Source organism: Thamnophis sirtalis, unplaced genomic scaffold (assembly GCF_051295495.1).
Source record: "Thamnophis sirtalis isolate CommonGarterSnake01/CBP01778 unplaced genomic scaffold, rThaSir2_p1.2 scaffold_2, whole genome shotgun sequence".
Classification (NCBI taxonomy): Eukaryota; Metazoa; Chordata; class Lepidosauria; order Squamata; family Natricidae; genus Thamnophis; species Thamnophis sirtalis.
The window spans coordinates 151163633-151187989 of record NW_028261382.1 but is presented as its reverse complement, the minus strand read 5'-3'; the positions used below and the strand labels follow the sequence as shown (position 1 = coordinate 151187989).

The 24357-nt window shown below is 44.4% G+C and overlaps 1 protein-coding gene across 1 annotated transcript in view; it reads left to right on the top strand.

The window, feature by feature from the left end:
* Positions 1–2770: 2770 nt before the first annotated feature.
* Positions 2771–24357, top strand: part of YES1 (YES proto-oncogene 1, Src family tyrosine kinase) — a 65136-nt gene continuing 43549 nt past the window's right edge. The window contains exon 1 of the mRNA XM_014070102.2: positions 2771–2942. The gene's annotated coding sequence lies outside the window, so the exon portion shown is untranslated. The remainder of the gene's footprint in view (positions 2943–24357) is intronic.

Here is a 24357-nt window from a genome sequence, read left to right as displayed (position 1 = left end):
AGCCATTACACACTTCGACATATATGTGATGTGAAAATCAGACTTTGATAGAATACTGTTCTTCAAATAAAGCAGGACTTTTCATACTACATTTGATTATCATTGCATTGATTGAAGTACCTGATGCTAATTTTCCCTTCAAATGAAACTGATAATCCTGGAGGTTTGCATACCCTTGTCCCAACTATGTAGCTTTGATTCATTTTCGTCAATGAATAAATGAGCAAGTAAGCAATAACACTTAGCATTATATACCATTTCATAGCGCCTTGCAGCACTCTCTAAGTGGTTTACCAGAGTCAGCTTCTTGCCCCCAACAATCTGGGTCCTAATTTTACCAACCTCAGAAGGATGGAAAGCTGAGTCAACCTTGAACTGGTGAGAATCAAACTGCTGACAGTGGGCAGAGTTAGCCTGCAATGCTACATTCTAACCACTGCACCACCAGGCACCAACATTATCTTTAGATTGTCCAAAATGAGACCTACAGAAGGTGATACGGGATGGAGAGGACAGTTTGAAAGCCAGTGGGGACCCTGAGGGTTGGGAAGCAAAGTATGGAGTGCTTAATGAAGTGGCCCTAGATTAGGTCTCCCAGTGCCTTCCCCACCCAAAGCACCCTGTGTTCCGCTTAACAACAACACCAGGGAGAACAAGGATGGGATTGATGGGCATCTTGCTTAATGAGAGTTATGACTTCCAACCACAAGGGGCAGGTTCCATTCTGACCAAACTGGGGACTGCCTGTATCTAGTTTTAGGACTTGTATGGAGAACAGAAAACATTTTAGGTCATATTAATGCAGAAGTACTGAATTTGTAAAAAGACAGCACGTTGATCACACAATCATAGCCACAAAATATGTCATTTAAAATCCACACACAAACTCCTCTAGCACCCTTGAATATCAGTCCTTTTCAAAATTACCGGTAGTATAATTATATTGACCTATAACAGATTTTAAGTCTGTAGAAAATGTTAGGCTCCTCCCATACTACTGTAGTAGGTGTTTACACTACCAGCCAACATAAGGTAAAGGTAAAGGTTCCCCTCGCACATAGGTGGTAGTCGTTCCCGACTTTAGGGGGCGGTGCTCATCTCCATTACAAAGCCGAAGAGCCAGTGCTGTCCATGGTTATGTGGCCGGCATGACTAAATACCGAAGGAGCACGGAACGCTGTTACCTTCCCACCAAAGATGGTCCCTATTTTTCAACTTGCATTTTTACATACTTTCGAACTGCTAGGTTGGCAGAAGCTGGGAAAAGTAACAGGAGCTCATCCATTACGCGGCGCTAGGCTAGGGAATTGAACCACGAAACTGATCTTTCTGATCGACAAGTCAATGTCTTAGCCACTGAGCCACCGTGTCCCTTAGACCAACCAACATGCTACCGTACTATTACAAAAGAATAGTGTGTTGATTGGTAGTGTAAAGACCTACTAGTATGGGAGGAGCCTAATCTTTCTTGACTTCTTGTGGTAGAAAAAGTATATCATAATTGGAAAACTATTGTGCTGTCATAACATTCTTCAAATGAAGAATAAATGCACAACACTTACAGCATTGTCTAGAAATGCCTGTAATTACACCACATTAAGACACTGTTTGCAGTCTAATGTTGCTTATATGTTTGTAGCTGATATTGTTTCAAGCAAAATAGTTTTTGATTATTTGAAAGGAATAGTAGAAAAACATTCTTCAGGATCATTATTGGGAAGTCTCAGGTTGTAAATGATTATTCAATCATTAAGCAAAACAATTCTGGTACTTTATAAGCTGCATCTGTCAGAAAGGCAGGATGGGGGTTATTTTATTAAATAGATCATTTAAATCAGAGGTGACCACTAAATTCATAATTTCAGATCCTGAGCGCCACTAATATGAATTTTTAAAAAGATAAATGGTGCAATATAAAAAATGCAAATAATTTTTCTGTGGGCCACCAAAATTTTCTCGCAGATCACCAGTGGTCCAGTTGCTGACCCCTGATTTAAACTGCTTGAATCCATTCTATTCTACAGACTAACTTTAAACGAAAGCAAGTTGCACTGGAAGGAACTGTTCAACGAACTTCGAGAGGGTTGTCGAACCAGATGGAAGAAGCAAGGTTTATTTTCTCAGCAGTCTCTAGCCCTCACCCTCGCTCAGTGGAAATATGGATTTACAGCACCGCATAAGGTGAAGCTGCTCGTGGGGATTAACGCGGGCAGCATTTTGCACATGTTGAAAAAGTTTAACGCTGCTGCTATTGGGAACGAAACTTGTCCTAGAAACTTTGCGGTTTCAGAATCGCCTGCTCCCTTCCCACTCTCCTTTTCAAGAAATACCCACTTCCCTTCTCAACGTTGCAGGTCCTGACCTCCAACCAACCACCCCCGGCAGCGGGAGGTCAGGGCTTCCGGCTCCCAGAGGAAGGGGGCGCTGTTGGAAGTGAAGCTACGAAAGTAGAAGCTGCCTCCGCCGCGTCGGGAGAGCCGGAGTTGCTTCTCAGCAACAGCTGCCGCCGCCTCCACCCCCTCCTCTCTCCCTTTTCCCTAGCCGGGTCTCCGGCGGCCGCCATGTTAGGTCGGGATGATGAACTGGGGCTGCCTTGAAGGGGACCCGACGCCTCGCCGCCCGCCTCCTGGTGCGCGTGTGGAAAGGCGAGCATCCCGGCTCCTCCCTCTCCTCTCGGCCTGGGCTTGCGATACGGCCTCTGGAGGCGACGGTAGGGCTCGCCGTTTCCCTGGGAGTCCCTGGCCGGAGGCTATGGGGCGCTTGTGGCACGTCGGACTGTAGCTGAGTCCGAGGAGTAGCAGAGACGCGAGCCCCCCCCCCCTCCACACAGCGAGATTCGCCGCCGGACCAACTCCGCTCGTTCTGAAGCGGAAGCGAGAGCGCCCTCTCCCCTGCGAGGGGGAGGCTCGGCGGTTTCTCCCGGAGTGACCCACGGACAGCAGGTGAGGAGACTTTCCAGCGCTTCCTCCTCCTCCCCGAGCCTTTCCCTCTCCGCTCTTGTTGCGCGGCGGCGCCGGCGCCTAGAGAACTCTAGGCCCCGCACGATCCTGCCCACAGCCCGTGGGGGAAGCTGCTCGGTCCGCTTCGTAGCAGCCTCGCGCCTGCAAGTAGCAGCTTTGGGAGACCTGCGCGGGACGAGGAGGGTCTCCCTTCTCCCCCCCCCACAAAAAAAGTTTTTACTGGAAGTTTTCCCCTCCTCTCTACTTGGCAGGGTTTTTCCAGGAGCGATTGCGCGTGCAGCCCTCGCGCGGCGTGGAAAGCCTTCAAAGGCTTCCTTTCGGCATTTCGTCCTTTAAAAAAAAGCCCTGGGATTCTCTTTCTTCTCCCATTTCTCTTCCGGTGGCCCGTTTGTTTTCTCCTTGCTTTGCTTGTACCTGCGAGTCTGAGGCCAGCGGGAAGGGGGGGGTGAGAGGGGGGATCGTTGTGACCGACTTTCCCGACAAGTTGTTGCACTCGGGTTTGTTTGGTTTTTCTTTTTTCAATCCCTTTTGTTTTCGTTGGAAAGGCGGAGGAGGAAATAGGATACGGGGAGGTTCGAATCGTTCGTTGCTCTCCCTTCGTTGTCACTTTTCCTGCTAAGTGGTCGACTAGATAAGTTCGTGCCCCGTGATTGTACGTAGATCGTCTCAAGTGTGTCTTTTGTTGCTAAGATTACAAAGGTCGTTTCTCATGGCTTGGGCGTAAATCGTTTTAAGCAGAGCAGGGCTGCAACAAAAGTAGCAAAAAGTAGCGTTGTAATCGAGAATAACTGAGCATTGATTTTTTAACTTCGGTCCCAATGTAGATGTAGCTTATTTGCCAACCAATTAAGTGAGAAACTTGAGCCAGGTTTTAAGACTCATTAAATTTTAATATGAGATTTATAAAAAAAAAACCTTGGACTTCCTTCAAGTCCTTGCCTTTTTTCTTCTGTTGTGGTAAATGGTTTATATTGTACAATAATACAAGGAAAATAGACAATTAGGGAAATACTGTACTTTAGATTGGAAAGACAATGTACAATACAACATATACAGGATTTGCATTGATTTCTGTTAAATTTCTTAGTGTCACCTTCTGACACATTTTGATCAATTTCTCCTAATTACTATCAAAACTGACAAACTTTATATTTTATTTTTTAAAAAGAAGTAAACATTTGTCTACCTAGGAAAGTGAATGTGCATCCTATTCCATATCCTATGTATATTTGGATTTTAAATTATGGGATTTGGCTTTAGCCTCATTATAGTTAATATATGTATTGGGAATTCATGTACATTTTGTAAGAGACTCCCATTGCATATCTTAAAAGGGAGAACTTAAATTATTTGTGCGCACTACTTCAAGTTGTATTAAATAAGGCATACTATCTAATAAAATATTACAAATTAAATTATTAGTCAAAGTAACTTACAATGAATTAAGTCAAAACAATTTAACATATTACACTTTGTAAAGCAGTAGAGAAAATGTTTCATTAATGTGATATAGACAAGACCTAAAATAAATTCAAGGAGAGGTTCTTTGGGCTTAATAAAATCATCAGTACTTTAGAAGCTCGAATTTGTTTAAAACAGTGTTGTGATACCTTACTAGTGTACACAATTTGCACAGACAAAGTCTAGACCCTAGAGATGCTTCTACTTGGTGTAGGCAATACTGAGGTAGAGGGTCCTTTTCTCTGACATGATATAAGGGAATTTCAAGTTAATCCAATTTAAACATTGTAAAGATTTGTTAAAAATATGTCTTTTAGTCCAACAATTAATATACTATTCTGAAAAATCACTATTCAGTATGCATTTATATGTGACTTAAGGGCTTCTAAGGAGAAAAAAGGCTAATCTACTGTCCAAATGTAACACAGGAACCTTTTTAAAATAAGTATTTATGAAAAAAGCTAGAATTGTTTACAAATGCTATAAGTCATGTAATTTATATAAATAATTTCACAATTAAAACTTTCTAATCAACTGTGAAGTTGGGCGTGGTATTTTAAACTAATTAACCACTATATACTTATACTTCAGATTATAATCTTGTGAGGTGAAATATCTAATGTCAAAACTGATTTGGACAGTATGAATTATTTAGAATTTCAGCCTGTTAAAAAACAATCAAATCTTACACCTGGATTGCTACCAATGATAGCAGCTAACAAGCAAAGTTTTCACCCTTAGTTTGTTTTGTGTTAAGGTCTGAATCAGACCTTCTGATTTTCCTTGCAAATCAGAATCATAAGTCAAGAATATGATTGTTTGTTTTTGCTAAACCAGAATATAACTCACTGCATTATCCAATCCAGACCAGTTCTGTTGTATAAATAAAGCATAGGTGAAAGAGAATGTACAAAGTATGTATTAAGCCTCTTTGCATGATGTCTGGAGAACATGTTCTAAAGAAGGCAGGAGGAATTTAACTTCAAACCGGTTCTGTTTGGAGCCACATTGAATTCAATTAGGGTTCATTGTTTGGGATGCTAACTACTTTTCAAGTTCATGTGACCTGCTTACTTCTGGTGTGTGCCATGTGAACAAGGCCAGTGTTTTCCCAGTTGTTATAACAATTACAATTTTATATCACTATTTTGATAAAAGAACATTGTAAGAACAATGAATTTTAAGTATTCATTTCTTGTATAAATTCCAAACTTTTAGACATCTTGGAAAGTTTTCATTGTTTCTTATATTCTATAATGACATAACACTTTAAAAAAGTATCTCATTTAAAAGCAAAGCAGAAGAAACAAGCAGTACTTTTGAAGTTTGGTAAGCATCCTAGGCTGAGTTATTGCTTAAGAATCACTGACACAGCAGAGGAATTTTGATACTATTATAGATTGGGGAATCTATACTGGCTAAGTGCATGTATTTGAAAGCATTTCCATTTATTTTAATGCAACATCTAATAAACTCACCAACATAAAAATATTAAACCTCAGATTTTGTGTATTTATGCCTTTCATTTGTGCCTTTTTTAACCATTTCTTTATTTTGTTTTAATGTATGGAGTCTTTTGTTTAATCTGAAAAATATTTTGAGTTGACTAAAGTGCTTCAACCTTACTGCATATTTCTGGCAATATGTTGTCTTGGAAACACACCTCCTACCTACTCTCATTTTATCTGAGAATTTACATGATTTGGTACTTGCATTGATAATTCTAGGTATGCAATGACAAATATGATCTGTTATGTTCCAAACCAGCAACATTTAGTTAGCTATATTTGAATAATCTACATTTGAATAATCTATTCTCACCTGTAATTCATTCTCCATCCCATATTTGCCTTAGAAAATTATATTTCCCTTTTTCCTTTGGACATTCCTATAGATTCTGAGATAGGACTGCCACAATTTCTCCTACAGGTGAATCCATAATCAGAAATAGGAATCCTAGAAATATGCCTAATTTCTCAGCATCTTGATGGTATCAGTAGCCTATCAGTCAGGTTATTTTTCAGCTTCTGGTCTTAGGGCCATGGCATATCATGAAGTCCTTGAATCACAGCATATTCTTTTCCTGGCCTTTCTTATCTTGCACATATGCATGCACAAACATCACACCCTCTTTCCCTAGCCTCCCTGAGCTCACACACATTGCAGCATTCCCAGAAATCAGGCACCAAGTCTCCCAGGGCCTCCCCCATTACCCACAGCACACCTGTGCTTCTTACCTGGGACTCTCCACTTAAGAACCCATGTGTCTGGAGTTAGAGTGGCAACCAGGATTGCAGTTAATAAGTGATGATGTGATGTGATATCACACTTTACAACCACATCACATAGTAATGGAAATTCAAGTTCCAATTGTGCTAATAAACCAAGAATTACCTGTTACCTTGATAAATGAAATTTCTGAAGATAGAACTGTTTCACCTGAATTAAAAATACATATTGATCACTCTCTCTCCATTTAGCAGGTCAAAGCAACAGGCTTATAAACCTAATAAATAATCCAATGTGTCAGTCATATGGCCAATCATAGCCAACATGATTAAGTTTTAAAAGGAAAGTATGGCATAAAGTCAAAGGCAGTATTTATAATAGATGTCCCAAAGGTACTTTTTCAAAAGGCAACTGGACTTTGTTTTTCCTTGAAGATGTTTCGCTTTTCATCCAGGAAGCTTCTTCAGTTGTGACTCAGAACTTCCTGAATGAGAAACAAAATGTCTTCAGGAAAAATAAGTCCAGTTGCCTTTTGAAAAAGCACCTTTGGGACAACCATGACCTGGATGACTGAGAATCTTCATAAACAGTTATACAGAGCTGTGGCAACAGTACCAACCCTCTTAAATTATAGTATGGCATGTTAATGCACCCATGCCAATTAAACATAGATGAAATCCATTGAGTGTAGTGGTGGGAAAACATAGTATGCTCTATTCTATATCATTTCATGGCACGTAATAAAATCACCAAAGTGGGGGGGGGAGGAATTTTTGCATAGATAGATTTAAATCCTCTTATGCCACTTCATAGTACAACTTCTCTTATTTGTCATTTTACCTACATACTGTAAACAGATAGGCTCCATCAGGAGCCAGGTTGAAGAGAATAGAAACCTTTTGCAAACCAGGAACTCAGCAACTAGAAGAAGCAATAAAGAAATAATGACTGCCCTTGCACTGTAACGCCTATTAACTCATTATACAAGTTTAGTGATCATGAAAGAAGTCCCAATTCATTTTTGCATGCCTGGGGAAAGAGCGATTATGACAGAATCAAAAGAGAGGAAGTTGGCAAAAGTCAAGCCTGTAGTATGAAGAAACTCCTATATATTGACCCAAGTGGAAGAATGTCACTGAGTTTTTACTATCTATCTAGTCATCACTGAAAAACTTCACAATTTAATAGCAGGACTCTTATTATACCTGTTAATTAAGATGCCCTGTCCTATGCTACAGAAGAGGACTTTAATGCAGAAAAATCTTGTGCCAATTAGAGAGGTGAATCAATCACACAGATTCTCTGAAGACGTGAGGTTCCAGTCAATCAATCAGATGTTTATGGGCTAACCAGTTTCCAGTAAAATTTAACGCAATTTAACCAGTGATTACGAATTCAGAGTCCTGATAACAGAAGAGTTCATCAGAGTTATATTTAAGCATCTAACCTGAATAGATTTTACTAAACGGTATTAGAGATAGAAAATAAAAGCAGTATGTTCTTTGCCTGTATATGACTGACAGGAACTAGCAAATGAGTTATGATGCTCCATAGTTTGATGCTCCTATGCCATCACTTATTACAATTAACTCTCATGGAAAAGTCTCCTTGGAGGAACAGTTAAAAATGCTCTGTTTATTACTGCTGGTCATACAATGGACTTTGTAATTTACATGAAAAAAAATGATTTGAGGAAGGTTTTGTTATTTGCATTTTTAAAAAATATAAATAGTTACATATGGTACTTATGTGAACTAGAGATCAAAATGTTTATTTCTAAGACAGGATTAAGAGTGGTTTTGCTTTGGTGCTCTTTTATACCTTACCCCTTATGCAGTGATTGCCTCTTTCCCTCCAAAAAGTTGAAGTTTTTGTGTGTATACATAGTACAATATTCTCATATTGTGCCAATGCAAGAGATGTTAGATAATAAGTTTTCAATCAACTATAAGACAGATGGACTAAGTTTCTTGGCATTTTCCTTTATTTTTCTGTTCCACATAAACCCCATAATTACATTGTCAAGCAGCTATTTCATCTGGTCATTTCATTTTCAGATCAGGAAGGTGTCACGCATTTCAATCTCTAGATAGAAACATTTAAAATGCCAATCTCTTTTAAAGATTTTGCCAATGTAGGATCCTGAATGGATGAGTCTTCTAGGTACAACATGCCCTCTCATTTGGGTCAATTTGTTGAGTGAATGTTTCAGAAATTATAAACAGGACATTATTCTGGATCAGGAATTGGATGTACATTCATTAGCTCCTGCTGAACAGAGATGATCCATCATGCCCTCATTACAGTTTTTAAATGTTTGCCAAATATTTCTGTGAACAACTCCAGTGTATTTGCACCACATCATCCACATTTCATATAAATTAATAGCAACTTAGCCTTTCTTGAGCTGTTTATTGGCACTACATATTCTAGAATATTTGTAATATCTCCCAATTTATTAGGACTGGATGTCAACAATCTCGATTAACTCTAAACTAGCTAATGTTAAACTTAAATGGGGTTTTATAATGTGGTAGTCATGTTAGCTGCAGCAAAAATAAATAAAGAAAAACCCTCAAGAATTTTGGGGGAATTTTTATAGTTTTACACATTTACTATTATATTTGATTTTTTGCCTTCTGACTCTTTCATCAGAGATAACCTCAACATAGAATATAATATCCTCTCTCACATCATCATATATAAATAGATACTTATGGTAATTCTTCATATATTATTAAAAATGTTGCAGTTCACATAACTAACATGATTAAGTTTAACTGTCATAGAAATGTATCCTGTCTGGCAAAACAGCAAATCTATTCTTCTACAGGAAAAACTACAAGGCTTGGGGTTTAAAGCACTGCAACACTGTGTTGATATGAGCAATACTGAAGATATCTGAACCCTTTAGAAATTCAAATTAGTGATATGAGACAGAAAAATGTTTGAAATGTCTAATATTGCTGTTTTCTTGAATCAGTGTATCAGTAAAAAGGCAACCAATTAACCAAACTTTAATTGCCGTGGTAATGAGGATGATAATGATGTCATCTATTAAGTTGGTCCAACTCTTGGTGATTTTATGGGTCAGGTCTCTCCATGTCTTCCGATCTTGCACTATTTCTTTGAGTTTTTCTATGTTCTGTTGTCAGCTTTGATAGTGTCCAGCCACCTTGTTCTTTGATGGCCTGGTTTCCTTTTACCACAATTCTTCTAAACATAATTGCTTTCTCCAGTGAATTCCTCCACCTGACATGGCAAAGTGAGAGACAGTTTTGTGATTTTGCCTTCTAGTGACATTTCTGATGTTATGCGCTCCAGTACTTGCTTGTTAGTCATCTTTGCTGTCCAATTTGCATAGCAATTATTAATACAAAAAGATACTATTTATTTATTCATTACATTTATATCTCACTTTTGTTTGGGACCTCAAAGAAGCTTATATGAGGATTATTTTTCAATTTTTTAATCACCACAATCCTGTGAGTTACATTTCACTGAGAAAAAGTAACTAAAATACCAGTGTCATGATATTTAAAATTGCTAGGGCAATTAAAATTCATGATGTAAGTATCTTTCAGTCCTAAAATCTGATTGAAGCCACATTAAAAATGACTTAGTTCAGTGCAGAAGCATGTAATCACTTTCATCTAATACATGTACTTGGCTTTCGAGTAGGTTATTAAGGATTACATTCAAATAACTAATGTGGACAGGGCAAGGGCAAAAATTAAGTTTATTTAATTCAGTGTAAATATATAATTAAAATTAATTAAAATAAAGCACTTAATAGGGTTATTCCATTGAATAGTTTTCTGTCACACTATATATAATTAGTCAACAATGTGCATATCAGCTCTCAATAATCAGTTTAATTCAGGATTGACTGCAACGTAGAGTAAAACTTTTATAAACTGTTTATTCAATAGAGGCAATAGATTCTTACTCAATAATCACTAAGTTCTTTTGAATTTAAAGATGGCTTTTCCAGAAATGGACCATGCAACTATTTCTTTCATTATATTAGATATGTTTGCATAGTGTATATGGTACCTGTGTGAAGTGAAATTATTAATGAAGAGCTATTTAATTTACCAGTATTATATATCATATCGTGTGTGTATTTAATGTTACATATTTCTTATAAACATGTTGAATAAATAATAAATTCCATAGGAATTAATCTACTTACATTGTGAGTAACCCCATTTAATTCTGTGGGATTTATTTCTGAGTTGATGTGCATTGTATTGCACTATTGCTAAAGTATTAGAATCTTTAACAATCCACAATTTTGTAAATAGTTGTTTATAATTGGTAATAATACAAAATACTCTTCATTTAAAAAAGGCAAAAGGGTAACTGAAGATACAATATTCAATTAGTGCATTTTAAAAATAAAATATACCCATGTTTGGTTTTGTTTTCAAATATGACTTAAGCCATAAGGCCACCAAACCTTTAGTCTCTTCCGGAAACATTCTCTATTTACTTAGCTTCATTTAAATAGAGCCCAACTGTGTTTTTTAGAAAATCTTGCTGCAATTTCTTGGTGACTGAAGCACATTGTCAGTCAACTCAGTATTCCCCATGCCAACTAACAGTCCTTAATAGAGCAATTCAGCTCAATGAATAGTTCTTACACTTTAAGGACACAATTGGTTAGCAGAAAGAGTGCCAAATTGATTTAACTTTGCATGAGTGTGAAAGAAGTTGTAAAAAGGCACTGTCAACTGGTGTTGGCATAATTTTGGGCTGTTCTAATTTGATAAATACTCCTATTTAACCAAATATGAATAGAACAATTTCATTACATTATGTTTACATCTTTTAAAATTGTGGTGTTTTGTTTTTTTTTAAATATAATTTAATCCATTCTCCTTCAAAAATGATTTATGCATTTAAGCCACTACATGTGTCTCACCAATTGTTCACATGCAGAATATGAATAGTACTGGGATGTGATTAGACATGGTAACTGAGCTAAACATTGAATCTATCATGTCTTGCCTGCCCTTCCTTTGTCAAAGTGCTGCTTTTTAATATATTAAAATAACAGTCCATTACTAGATTTTTTTAATTAAACCAAGCCAATTACAGCAGAGAAAAGATAATGTTTTATTAGATTGATGTAATTCTTTATACTGAATCCAGAATAGAAAGAAAAAAGCCAAATAGGCATAGGCAGACAAAGCCAAGTCTGCCTATCAGAGCCTGCCAATCAAAGATGGAAATACTATGTTTTGCTTTTCTTAATGTGCATGATGGAGTTGACTTTCCTATATCTGCTTTTTAGTTGGGAAAGGAAGTGACAGACCATTAAAGGAAACTGCCTCTGTTCCTGTATATAAGTTACTATGTCATTTGTTTTTCATTTGCTTTCCCGGTACATGGAAGATAATAAAACAAGAGGAAAGGTCGAAATGCTGACATGCAGAAGGGAAGAATGAATGCTACAGGATAGGAAGTGGGAATATTATAAATGGAAGCATCCTTTTTTCTTTTTATGTTTCCTGTTCACATTCTTTGTAAATTGCCGTTGTTTGTATATTAATCCATAAGGTTAGTGAGTTTATTGTTATTGTTTTCAAAAAAAGTCATTTTCAAGGACAGAAAGCAGAAAAAGTAGTCGAGTCTTGAGGTGAAGAGGCCGTGAGTGACCGTTTGAAGTGCCTCCCGATCCAGATAGGGCCGCAACTGGTGCACCAGGCGGACCTGGCCAAAGCCCCCCTGGTCACAGCTGACAAGTGATGCTCTAATGTCAGCTGCGGGTCCAGGAGGACACCCAAGTTGCGGACCCTCTCTGAGGGGGTGTAAGGTTTCACCCCCCAGGCTTAGAGATGGAATATTTGGACTGTCCTTGGGGGGCAACATCCACAGCCACTCGGTCTTGTCAGGATTGAGTGCGAGTTTGTTCACTCCCATCCAGACCCTGACACCTTCCAGGCACTGGCACATCACTTCCACCACTACACTGAGTTGGCAAGGGGCGGAGAGATACAACTGAGTATCATCCGCGTATTGATGGTATTTAATCCCGTGCCGGCGAATAATTTCACCCAGTGGCTTCATGTAGATATTGAATAGGAGGGGGGACAAGACCGAGCCCTGCGGCACCCCAAATTTAAGGGGCCTAGGGGTCGACCTTTGTCCTCCAACCAACACCGACTCTGACCTGCTGGAGAGGTAAGAGGAGAACCACCGTAAAACAGTGCCTCCCACTCCCACCTCTTCCAGCCGTCGCAGAAGGATACCATGGTTGATGGTATCGAAGGCCGCTGAGAGGTCAAGGAACACCAGGATAGAGGAATGTCCTCTATCCCTGGCCCGCCAGAGATCATCGGTCAGCGCGACCAAGGCAGTAACCAGGCCTGAAACCAGACTGAAAGGAGTCTAGATAATCTGCTTCATCCAAGGTCCGTTGGAGTTGAAGGGCCACCACCTTCTCAACAACCTTCCCCAAAAAAGGGAGGTTGGAGACTGGACGATAGTTTTTAAGGATAGCTGGGTCCAGAGAAGGCTTCTTAAGGAGGGGTCTCACCACCGCTTCCTTCAAAGGTTGCGGGAAAGATCCCTCCTGCAGAGACGTGTTCATGATCCTCTGGAGCCAGCCTTGTGTTACCTCCCTGCTGGTCGAGACCAACCAGGAGGGGCACGGGTCCAGTAAACAGGTGGAGGAACTCATCGCTCCCATGGCCTTGTCCACTTCCTCTGGGGTGACAAGCTGGAACTCATTCCAAGAAGTCTGATCAAGGCCCTCAATCGGCATCTCCTCTGGTACTGTCCAAATGGAGTCAAGGTCCGTCCAAATCTGAGTGATTTTGTCCGACAGAAACAGAGAAAATTCCTCAGCCCTTCCCTGTAAGGGTTCCCCCACGTCCTCCCCTTTCAGGAGTGAGCGGTTATCCTAAACAGGGCAGCCGGGCGAGATTCTGCAGATGCAATGAGAGCGGAAAAATGTGTACATTTTGCCGCCCGTATCGCCACTAAATAAGTCCTAATAAAGGCTCTTAGTTGTGTTCGGTCGGAGTTGCTCTAGACGTCTCTTTTGGCGCTTCATCTCCCGGAGTTCCTCGGTAAACCAAGGTGCCTTCCTGGATCCACTGCCACGGAGAGGCCGCAAAGGCGCAAATCCGATCTAGTGCCTCAGTCGCCGCTGTATTCCAGGTGTCAACCAAGGACTCTGTTGGATTGTGGGCAAGGGAGTCGGGTATCTCTCCAAGCTCCTTCTGAAATCCCAATGGGTCCATCAGGCACCTGGGGTGGAACAATTTAATTGGTTCCACCTCCCTGCAGTGGGGGAGTAGCTTCCGGAAATCAAGTCTCAGCAGGAAGTGATCTGACCATGACAAGGTGAGGTCTCTATTCCCCTTAGTTCAAGATCACGTCTCCACTGCCCCGAGAGAAATACGAGGTCGAGCGTGTGTCCCGATGTATGAGTCAGACCCTGAATTACCTGGGTCAAGTCCATGGTTGTCATGGAAGCCATGAACTCTTGGGCCCCATCAGAGCGTTCACCTAGAGATGGCAGGTTGAAGTTCCCCAGTACTATCAGTCTGGGGAACTCAACCGCTAGTCCAGCTACTGACTTTAAGAGCGCAGGCAGGGCTGTTGTGACGCGGCTGGGAGGTAGGTACGTCAAAAACAAGCCCACTTGACCCCCTAGGTCCAACTTCACGAGAAGAGACTCACACCCAACAGTCTCTGGAGCAGGGATCCTGCGAGGAACTAATGACTCTCAGATAATAGCAGCAGCCGGTGGCGATGGTTGCAATAGATGGAGCCGTGATCGAAAGTCCAGAAGCCGCGTTTGAAGGAGCCAAGCGTCGAGTAACAAGAGGCCCCATAGCGGTGACAGCAGAGTGGAGGAGAAGCCGCGCCAAAAAGAGAGGCCAAGCCAAGTAGAAAGAGGAGGGGGAACGCCCGGGAGAGCCGCGGTGGCGGCAGATAGAACCAGCTGCCCAATCTCGCCCAGTACCGTCACAGGCTGACCACCCCCTCCATAAGGTGATGAATAGTCCGGCACAGGTCCAGGGGCTCCCCACGGCTGAAGAAACAAGGCTGAAAATGCCGCCGTTAGCGCAACGTCGCTTTCACTGCCGCCGTCCAGAACAAAAATCACCGCGGGCGGTTGGAAATGAAGACAGGATTTTTCTGTGTGCTTCCCTTGTTCAGTATGATAACCTTAGCTTTAGTTTTGTATGAAGGAAAAGGGATTGATATTTCTGTATCCATTCTAATAACTTATTCATTACTTTGAATCCAAGTTTAAAGTCTGCAGTCATAATCTAAAATGGACTAGTACACAATTTATTTTTAAATTTTCTCTGCCCAAAATAACTGTCTCCATCTCAAATCTACTAAATATTTGCTATCATGTTTATTTGCTTCTTTGCATATTAATGTCTCCATTTATATAAATTATTTACTATTTTTACTATTTATTCTTTTTTCATAAAATCCAGTCACTATAGGATGCAACTGCATTCCATTCCACCAACACCCTCACCCCCAGAATTTAAGAAGAGGCCTTGTAGATCAATAATAGCAAAATCTTTTTATAGAAATGATTAATCTATTTCCGGTCAATAATAGTCTTGTTTGTGTTGAATCATAAGTATGTTCCTTCTGCTTTTCAAAATCAATCCATTGTTATAGTAATGTGAGTTATGTCATGAACCTGTATCTATTTTCCAAGTCATAACTATGTACATTTTCCAGAGGAGAGGAGGGTGTGGTCACCTGTGGGTTCTCAAAGCCTGATTGGTCCAAAGACTGAGAGCAAAGCCTTAAATACTGGTGCCTTCCAATCCTGGCCCAGTTCTCTTAGTCTTTCTTGGTCCAAGTACTGTTTGAGAATATTCCATAGGTAGGCTTTATTTTGATTGCGATTTGGCTTTCCATTGGCTTAATTGGGCACTTTAAAAGATTTTCTAAATTCTAAATTGTGCAGCTGCGGCCCCAAAGGACAGATCTCTGCTTCGGGCGGTTGGGGAGGGCCCTGTGGGGCGTTTGGCCTTGCCCCCATGTCCGGAGGCTCAGCCCTATCCCTGGGATTGCGGGGGTGCCAGCTCCAGTTTTCAGCTGCTAGAGGAGCAGCTTTCCTTGTAAGGATCGGTGGCAGCAGCGGCTTCAGCGCCACGTGGAGCGCACAAGCTGCCTGCGGAGCAGCTGATCACTCTGGACAGCTGCCGCTCCGCTGGCATTTCACTTGCTGCTGAGTGGAACGAGCAGGGGTGAGGAGAGCATACCTGGACGCCACGTGACTCTCCCCGATTCTGCTTGGCGCGGCGCCGGCTCCTGGAAACCCGGCTGAGCCGCTTGAACTTGTTAACTGCCTCTCGCCTGCACATGGAGTTCCGGTGGCCATTTTGGTTGCCGCCACGTGCACAGGGCCTTTACTTCAGCCTGCTACGTGGGTGAGGCCTGGCAGGAGATTTTTTGGCCTAGTTCCCCCACAGGCCCTTAGACCCTGGTCCCGGTGGGACCTTCGGAGGCCTGTGTTCCTGCTTCCTTCGTCGGACACGTGAGTGGGCTATGGACGAGGGAGCGGAGATTCCCCAGGGCCAGGCGGTGGGCCTGATTAGGGGTGAGGAATCCCTGGAGCAGGAGGTGGGGTGGGGGGTTTCCCCCCCGGATCCTTGGCTGCCCAGCACCCTTCTAGGTCCTCGACCAGGGAGGAGGCCAGGAGGCATAGACGATTGAGAAGACGTTTGCCAGGGCAGAGAGGCAGGCCAGTCAGTCAGGCTCCCATCCCGAGACAGATCCAGGTCCCCCCCCCGGGCCTATTTCTAGCCGGTCTTCCCCTAGGGGGTTTAGCCCTGCTTCTTCCTCGAGCTCCCCCGACTGGCCTCGGGCCTATTCCGGAAGGAGGGGTTCCCCTTCCCCTTCAGGTGATCCTTTGGAGGGTACGTCTAGGGGCCCTTGTATCTCTCGCAGGTTGGCACCTCAGGGGCCTAGTTCTGCTTATGGGGATGTAGAGGATTTGGATAACCTCCCTGAAGGTATTAAAAGGCTTATTTCTGCAGCCATCTCACAGGGCATTGCCCAGCGGGACAAGGGCTCCCTTTCTTCCAGGCATGGGGGGCTAGGCAGGGCCCAGTATTGGGCTTCCTCTCCTTCCATGGTTAGCGAAGCTTCGTTCTTGGGGGGGGGAGAACCTCCAGGACATGGGCTTCTCGGATGATGAGAATGGATGGACAAGGCAAGGCAGACCACCAAGGTAGGAACAGGGGATCCTTCAGTGCCCCCCTAGGGATCCTGACATGGCCATGTTCGCTACCACAGCCACTAACAAGGAGGAGATTCTGGCTCCTCCCCTGTTTCTGGAGGTCTTGACCAATCAGTGGGCTCGCCCCTCCAATTTCTCGGCTCCTGGGAGTAATGACCGCTGGTACTATAACGTGGAGCAAACCTTTGCTCAAGCCATTCAGCTGCCAGCCATTGACACCCCGGTGGCCGCCCTTGTTTCCTTCTCTCTGGTGGTATCGGGCGACGTGGCAGATAAGTTGAAGCCGGAGGATAAGCGTGCAGAGCTTACCTTGCGGAAGAATTTTAATGCCACAGCATGGGCTATCAAGTCCGCGGCCTCGGCCTCCTACTTTAACCGCGCCACTGTCATGTGGCTTAAGAAGCTCCAGGAGCACATTCCCATCCAGGACGAGCGGCTCCCCCAGTATCTCTTTAAGATCATGGCGGCCTGCCAGTTCTCAGCTGATGTGACCCTGGACACGGTCAAGTTTGCTTCCAGTGCCTTAGCCATTTCTGTCACCTCTCGTAGGCTCCTTTGGCTGCATCACTGGCAGATGGATAACAAGGCAAAGTGGGATTTGGCAGCTGCCCCTTTCAAGGGGCCCAATCTTTTTGGGGAGGCCCTCGTCCCCATCCTAATAGAGGATAAGGACAAGAAGAAGGTTCTTCCTTCTAATGCTAAGAAGCCCGAGACTAAGTCACACTCTTACCGTAGGCAAAGGTATAGGGCTGCGGATTACGGCTATAACCAGCGTTTTTCTTCTTTTCAATCTGATAGGCAGTTCCCCAGGTTGTCCTTTCAGGACAGGAATCGCTTCCAGAGCCAGTCCAGGCAGCCCTTTCATGGAGGAGGTGGCCATCCATACCGTAGGGGGAAGTGACTCGAACCTGAGTCGTTTCATCGGTGGCCGCCTCTCCCTCTATGCGGATCAATGGGACGAAATCACGTCGGACGCTTGGGTCCGAGCCACGGTTTGTCATGGTCTCAGGTTAGAATTTCTCTCCACCCCTCCGAACCTCTTCAGGTCGTTCCCTCCATCTCGGAGCCGGGAGCACCACCACCTGATGGATCAGGCGATTGCCCACCTTCTCGACATTCGGGGAGTGGAGGCAGTTCCTCTAGGGGAACGAGGCCTGGGCCACTACTCCAATCTATTTGTCGTTCTGAACACGGTGGGCTGGAAGGCGATTCTAGATCTCAAGTGCCTGAACCGGTTCCTGGTGTACAGGCGCTTCAAAATGTCCTCCCTCAAATCTATCCTTCAGGGCATCAGGAAAGGGGACTTCCTGGCCTCCGTGGACTTCACGGAGTCTTATCTTCACATACCTATTCTGCCCGCTCACCGCCGGTTCCTGAGGTTCTCACACGGGACCCGCCACTACCAGTACAGGGCTCTTCCTTTTGGGCTGGGCTCGGCTCCCCGGACCTTCACGAAGGTTCTAGCGGCCCTGGCGGTTCATCTACGCTCTATCCCAGTGCGGCTCCAATGTTATTTGGACGATGTCTTGGTTCAGGCAGGGTCTCTTCCTCAGGCCATCTCAGACCTTCGGCTCACCATTCGGAGCCTTCAGAGCCTGGGCTTTTCGGTGAACTTTGCCAAAAGCCATCTTTCCCCCTCCACGCATATTCTCCACCTGGGAACGGTCATAGACTCCATGTCGGGGGTGGTGCGTCTGTCCCAGGAACGTCAGAGCAGCCTTCGTCAACTGGCAGAAAGTGTTCGCGGAAGGTGGTTCGCTTCCATCCTCTCTCTATCACAGTTATTGGGCAAGATGGTCTCTTGCATTGGGATTGTCCCATGGGCCAGGCTTCACATTCGGCCTCTCCAGTGGGAGCTCATCCCCTTTCAGAGGGGGTGATTGAGCAATTCTCTTCGGGGGTCCAGGTCTCTCTGACGTGGTGGCTTTCCCCGGCCATTCAGTGGGGCTGCTGCTTCTGGGAGCTGGACAGGGTGACCTCCACCACAGACGCGAGTCTGTTCGGGTGGGGGGCCCTGGTGGGTTCTCGGATGGCTCAGGGCAGGTGGACGGCTTCGGACCTCCGCCACAACATAAATTGGCTGGAGCTGAAGTCTGCACGCCTGGCTCTGCGTCACTTTCAGTCCTCGGTGGAGGGGTGACACATCCTCCTTCTGATGGACAATGGGGGGACCCACTCGCGGGGCCTCTGGCTGGAGGCTCTGCGGCTGGGTGGCTGGGCGGAGAGACACCTGCTGTCCTTGGTGTCAGAACACATCTCCAGGCTTTCCAACGTCCAGGCAGATTGGCTGAGTCGGGCGACTCTGGACAATGGCGAGTGGCAGCTCCACCCATCGCTGTTTCGGAGGATCTGTCAGAGGTTCGGGACTCCTCTGGTGGATCTGTTTGCATTGCCCGCAAACTCCCAACTTCCTCGGTTTTTCACCCATTTCCAGCCCAGGTCGGCGGAGGGCACGGACGCACTCAGGAGCCGGTGGCCCCTGGGCCTTCTTTATGCATTCCCTCCCATTCCCCTCGTCCCAGGGACCGTCAGGAAGGTGGTGGCGGAGAGGGCCCTGGTCATTGTGGTGGCTCCTTATTGGCCCAGGAGGCCCTCGTTCGCAGACCTAGTCCAGCTGTCGGTGGTCCCTCCGAGGTGGCGCAGTGGTTAGGGTGCAGTACTGCAGGCCACTTCAGCTGACTGTTATCTGCAGTTCAGCGGTTCAAATCTCACCGGCTCAAGGTTGACTCAGCCTTCCATCCTTCCGAGGTGGGTGAAATGACGACCCAGACTGTGGGGGCGATATGCTGTATCTGTAAACTGCTTAGAGAGGGCTGAAAGCCCTATGAAGTGGTATATAAGTCTAACTGCTATTGCTATTGCTATTGCTGCAGGGGGATCTGGTTCACCCGGAGCCCCAGTGGCTCCATCTGACCGCCTGGCTCTTGAACAGCGGCTTCTGAGGGGGGCTAATCTGTCCTCTGGCATCATTCGTACCATCGAGGCGTCTCAGCGTCCATTGACGACCCGCATTTACAATTCCACCTAGACGGCCATTGTCCGGTGGTGCTCTCCTCTGGGCATTTCTCCCGATAGGGCCACCATTCCTAACATCTGGATTTCCTCCAGAAGGGCCTTGAAGGCGGGCTTTCGCAGAATACGTTGCGCCGCCATGTGGCGGCTTTGTCTTTGATCCTGGGGTCAAAGGGTCTTCTTCCCTCTCCCATGTTCCCCTGATCAAGCGTTTTCTGAAGGGGGCGGCTAATCTCAGGCCTCCCACCCACCCACAGGTTCCCCATGTGGGATCTTTCCCTGGTGCTCAGGGCCTTGACGGGGGCCCCATTCGAACCTCTCCGGTTGGTTCATCTATGGTTCTTGTCTCTGAAGGTGGTCTTCCTGGTGGCGGTTACCTCCACCCGATGTATTTCAGAACTGGGCGCCCTGTCTTCCAGGGACGACCTTTGCCATTTTCACCAGGACAGGGTGGTGCTTCGCCTTGATCCTACCTTCATCCCGAAGGTGAATACTCCCTTTCAAAGGGCTCAGGAGATCGTCCTGCCCGACTTTTGCCAGGGTCCGTCCAATGATAGGGAGAGGCTCTGGCATCGGTTGGACGTCCGCTGCGCTCGGCGGATATACCTCTGGCGGACCGAGGGGGTCCGTAGGTCAGAGGCCTTGTTTGTTTCGTTCCAGCCGGGGACGCTGGGTTCTAGGGTGTCCTTGGCTACCATCGGCCGTTGGCTGCGTCAGGCCATTGTGGAAGCTTACGGGGCTTCGGGTCATCCAGCCCTGTCGGGAATCACGGCCCATTCTACCAGGAGTGCCGCAACCACGGCGGCATGGGCCACCAGGGCCCCGTTTGAGGACATCTGTTGTGCAGCCACTTGGGCTTCTCTGATGCCTTTCATCCGACATTATCGTCTGGATGCCTTCGCGTTTGCGGATGCGACGTTTGGTCGGAGGGTCTTGCAGAGGGTGGTGGCTGATGCTTCCCTTGGGTCCTAGTGGTTTCTTGTTCTTCCTCCCTGGGACTATAGCTTGGGTATGTCCTACAGGTTACCACTCTCTCCTCTCCTCTGGAAAAAGAATGTTGGTCTTACCTGAACGTGTCTTTTAAGAAGAGGGGAGGGAGTGGTCACGCCCTGAGTTGTGTTCGTTGGGGCCAAGGAGAGGGCCGGGGTGGTCCCGGGGGTTTGGTTGCTGTTGTTTTTTTGTTATTTCAGTTGTATCGTTCGACTTCGAGAAACTAGGCCAGGATTGGAAGGCACCAGTATTTAAGGCTTTGCTCTCAGTCTTTGGACCAATCAGGCTTTGAGAATACCCAAAGGTGACCACTCCCTCCCCTCCTCTTAAAAGACACGTTCAGGTAAGACCAATGTTCTTTTTCAAAATTATTCCTGAAGGTTTATAGGGAGAAGTAATACCTGTGTATAGAAATGTTTAAACTATGGACTGGCAAGGCATTCTACTCTAGTGAAAAGATTCACAACAATTTTATATGTTTTAAAATATTTTATAGTTCTGGTTATGGTTCATGTATTTTCTCATTCACATTCTTCCTAGTAAATTGTCAAATTTTAAAACATATTCTAGAAATAAATGTGAATAAAATATTTTTATGTTCCCTGTGGTTTGAATATTTGAAGACATTTTTATCTTTGTCTTGCTATTGCACTTATTGTCAAAGAAAGCATTAAATTATAACATGTCAGTTTCTTCCAGAGAAACAACAAGAATGTTGCCCCCCAAATATTGAAAATATCTAAAGCTTTGGAAAAACTTAAAACAGAAAATAGCTAAATGTTCCAATCAATGTAATGTTGTGCAAATGTGGCTGAAATATTTGCTTGTGCTGTTTTGATGATATCATAGATTAAATCCTTCTGCCAAATTCTAAAATTCCTCGGGATGACCAGTTCTAACTACAGAATTGTGTTGTATCTATTGATAACTATATTTATACTGCATAGCAACAAGCTATTATAAACAGAAGTGGATGCATTACAATATAATTGAAACTGTTCTCTTTTGGACCAAATAAATGTATTTGGATATCATAGATTGCTCATAATTAAATAAAAAAAATTGAACGCTATGGCTGTTTTTAACAGAGACTGCCTTTTGGATGGCCGAGGTAAATAATTTTATTAGTGGCTGACATTTTATCTTGGCTAGTGGTTCCAACATGGGGCCCACGTCCCACAGAGAGGCAATTTGATTTTTAATGGGGGCAATTTGAACCTTGTTTAAACCAAGTTAATGTCCTTTTAGGCTTCCTCTGCATGAGTAGAGTTCACTTTTTGAGTAAAGTAAGAATTATATGTCACAGGATTTTAGACATGCTTAGGTGGGGCATGGCCAAAAAAAGGTTGGGAACCACTGATCTAGGTGTAAACAGGATTATGTGGACATCTGAACTGTGTGGTGATTTAAAAGTGGAGTGGCAGCAGCTGAAGGCCCAATAGTGATCAGTTTCGTGGCACATGGTAATCCCTGGGTTGAGGAATATCTGGCAGCACTGCCCTGATGATGGCTACAGAGCTGGTTGTGATGCTCACTCAAATGGTGATAGCAGCAGTGGATCTCAAGTCTGATTCCCAATCTCCACTTGATGGAGACCCAGGAAACAGTGCTTAGTGGGAGCAAGAGTGAATTTTCTGGTGGGCTGGCTACATTCAGCGACTGTCATGAGACTTTCTTACGGTGGTACTGAGTCTCTTACACCCTACAGCTAGATTCAGAGGGAATGTGATGCGTGCTGTCAATGTAAAAGGAAATTAGAGATGATCTTGGGAAAGGTATGAAAGAACAATTAAGGAGTGATTTGTAGCAACATTACACAGAAATTGAAGCAAACTTAAGAAAGAAATTCAAAATTAACTCTCTGCCTTCATTTGGTTTGGTATAAAAAGGGACAGAGAGAAACTTGGACAGGATTTCAGGGCAGTGTTTAATGCGTTCTTGAGAGAATGGGTGGTTTCTCTGACTTTTGGAAGGAATGGTCTATCTCTTCAGGAAATCATCCTTGAAGCCAACAGTGCTGGACAATGTACAACAGCTTCCAATATTTCTTTTCTGGTTTAACCCTGTCAAGACTGTGGCTGATGGATTTGGGGGTCCCTTGATCTGGAGACTTCCATTTTTAGTTCTGCATGGATTGCACTCCCCATAGAGATGCAGTTTGAGGATCCTCTTCAACACTCTGCACTGTTTAAAATCAGGTGACAGCAGTGGCTAAGAGAGTTTGTACAAATCCATTAGTGTGCATCAGTTGTGAATATTCTTAGATCAAGAAGATCTGTTCACACTCACTGATTCCTTGGTTATGTCCTGCTTGAACTACACTTACAACTTTTCATTTAGTGATTGTTCAAAATTACAACAACACAGAAATAATTTACTTATGACCAGTTTTCACACTTATAATTATTTCAGCATCCCCATGGTTATGTGATCAAAATTCAGGCACTTGGCAACGACAGTGGCATTGTCCCAGCGTCATGGGATCACCATTTGCATTCTTCCCAGTGCCTTCCGACAAACAGATTTATTTAGCACATGGCATAAAGGCCAGGGAGATTACAGTGTTATACACATGGTAGACCTCCTAGCAGCAGTCACTAGTCCGTTCATTGCACCACTGCACCACTTCTCACCAACTGGCCTGCAGCATTCTCAGAGGAAGTTGACTTATCAGGGTTGTCAGGGTTGACTCAGCCTTCCATCCTTCCGAGGTGGGTAAAATGAGGACCCAGATTGTTGGGGGCAATATGCTGACTCTCTGTAAACCGCTTAGAGAGGCCTGAAAGGCCTATGAAGCAGTATATAAGTCTACTGCTATTGCTATTGCTATTATCCAGGGCTCTCTTCCACTGCCCCTCTGCCGATGCACTCTGGCAGATCCAGCATTGGTTCCAGCTCCCCATACAGAATGCAGTCTGCAGTTTCCCACTATTTGTAGTTTCCCACTACTTGTCGGGAGTTATAGGGCTAGCCATTACCGGGGAAGGAGGGTTCGCTACGTCACAGCGATCCCTCCTTCCAGCCCTGTTAGCTCCACTCCAGGACCAGATGGTGAGAGTTGTCAGGGCCCTGCTCTCAGGCTGCTGTTGCTAAATGCCAGGTCTGTGGTTTACAAAGCTCCCCTCATCCGGTACCTAATATTAGACGTGGGGGCAGACCTGGCATGTATTACTGAGACCTGGCTGGGCCATGAGGGAGGAGTCCCCCTCACTGAAATGTGCCCACAAGGGTTTCAGGTGCTACATCAGCCGCGACATCAGAGAAGGGATGGGGGAGTGGCAGTCATCATCCGAGAGTCCCTAGCTCCTTGTAGGATCCCTGCTCCAGAGATTGTCGGGTGTGAGTCCCTTCTGGTGAAGTTGGACCTTGGGGGTCAAATGGGTTTGTTGCTAACGTACCTACCTCCCAACAGCGTTACAACAGCCCTGCCTGTGCTCCTCGAGTCAGTAGCCGAGCTGGTGGTTGAGTTCC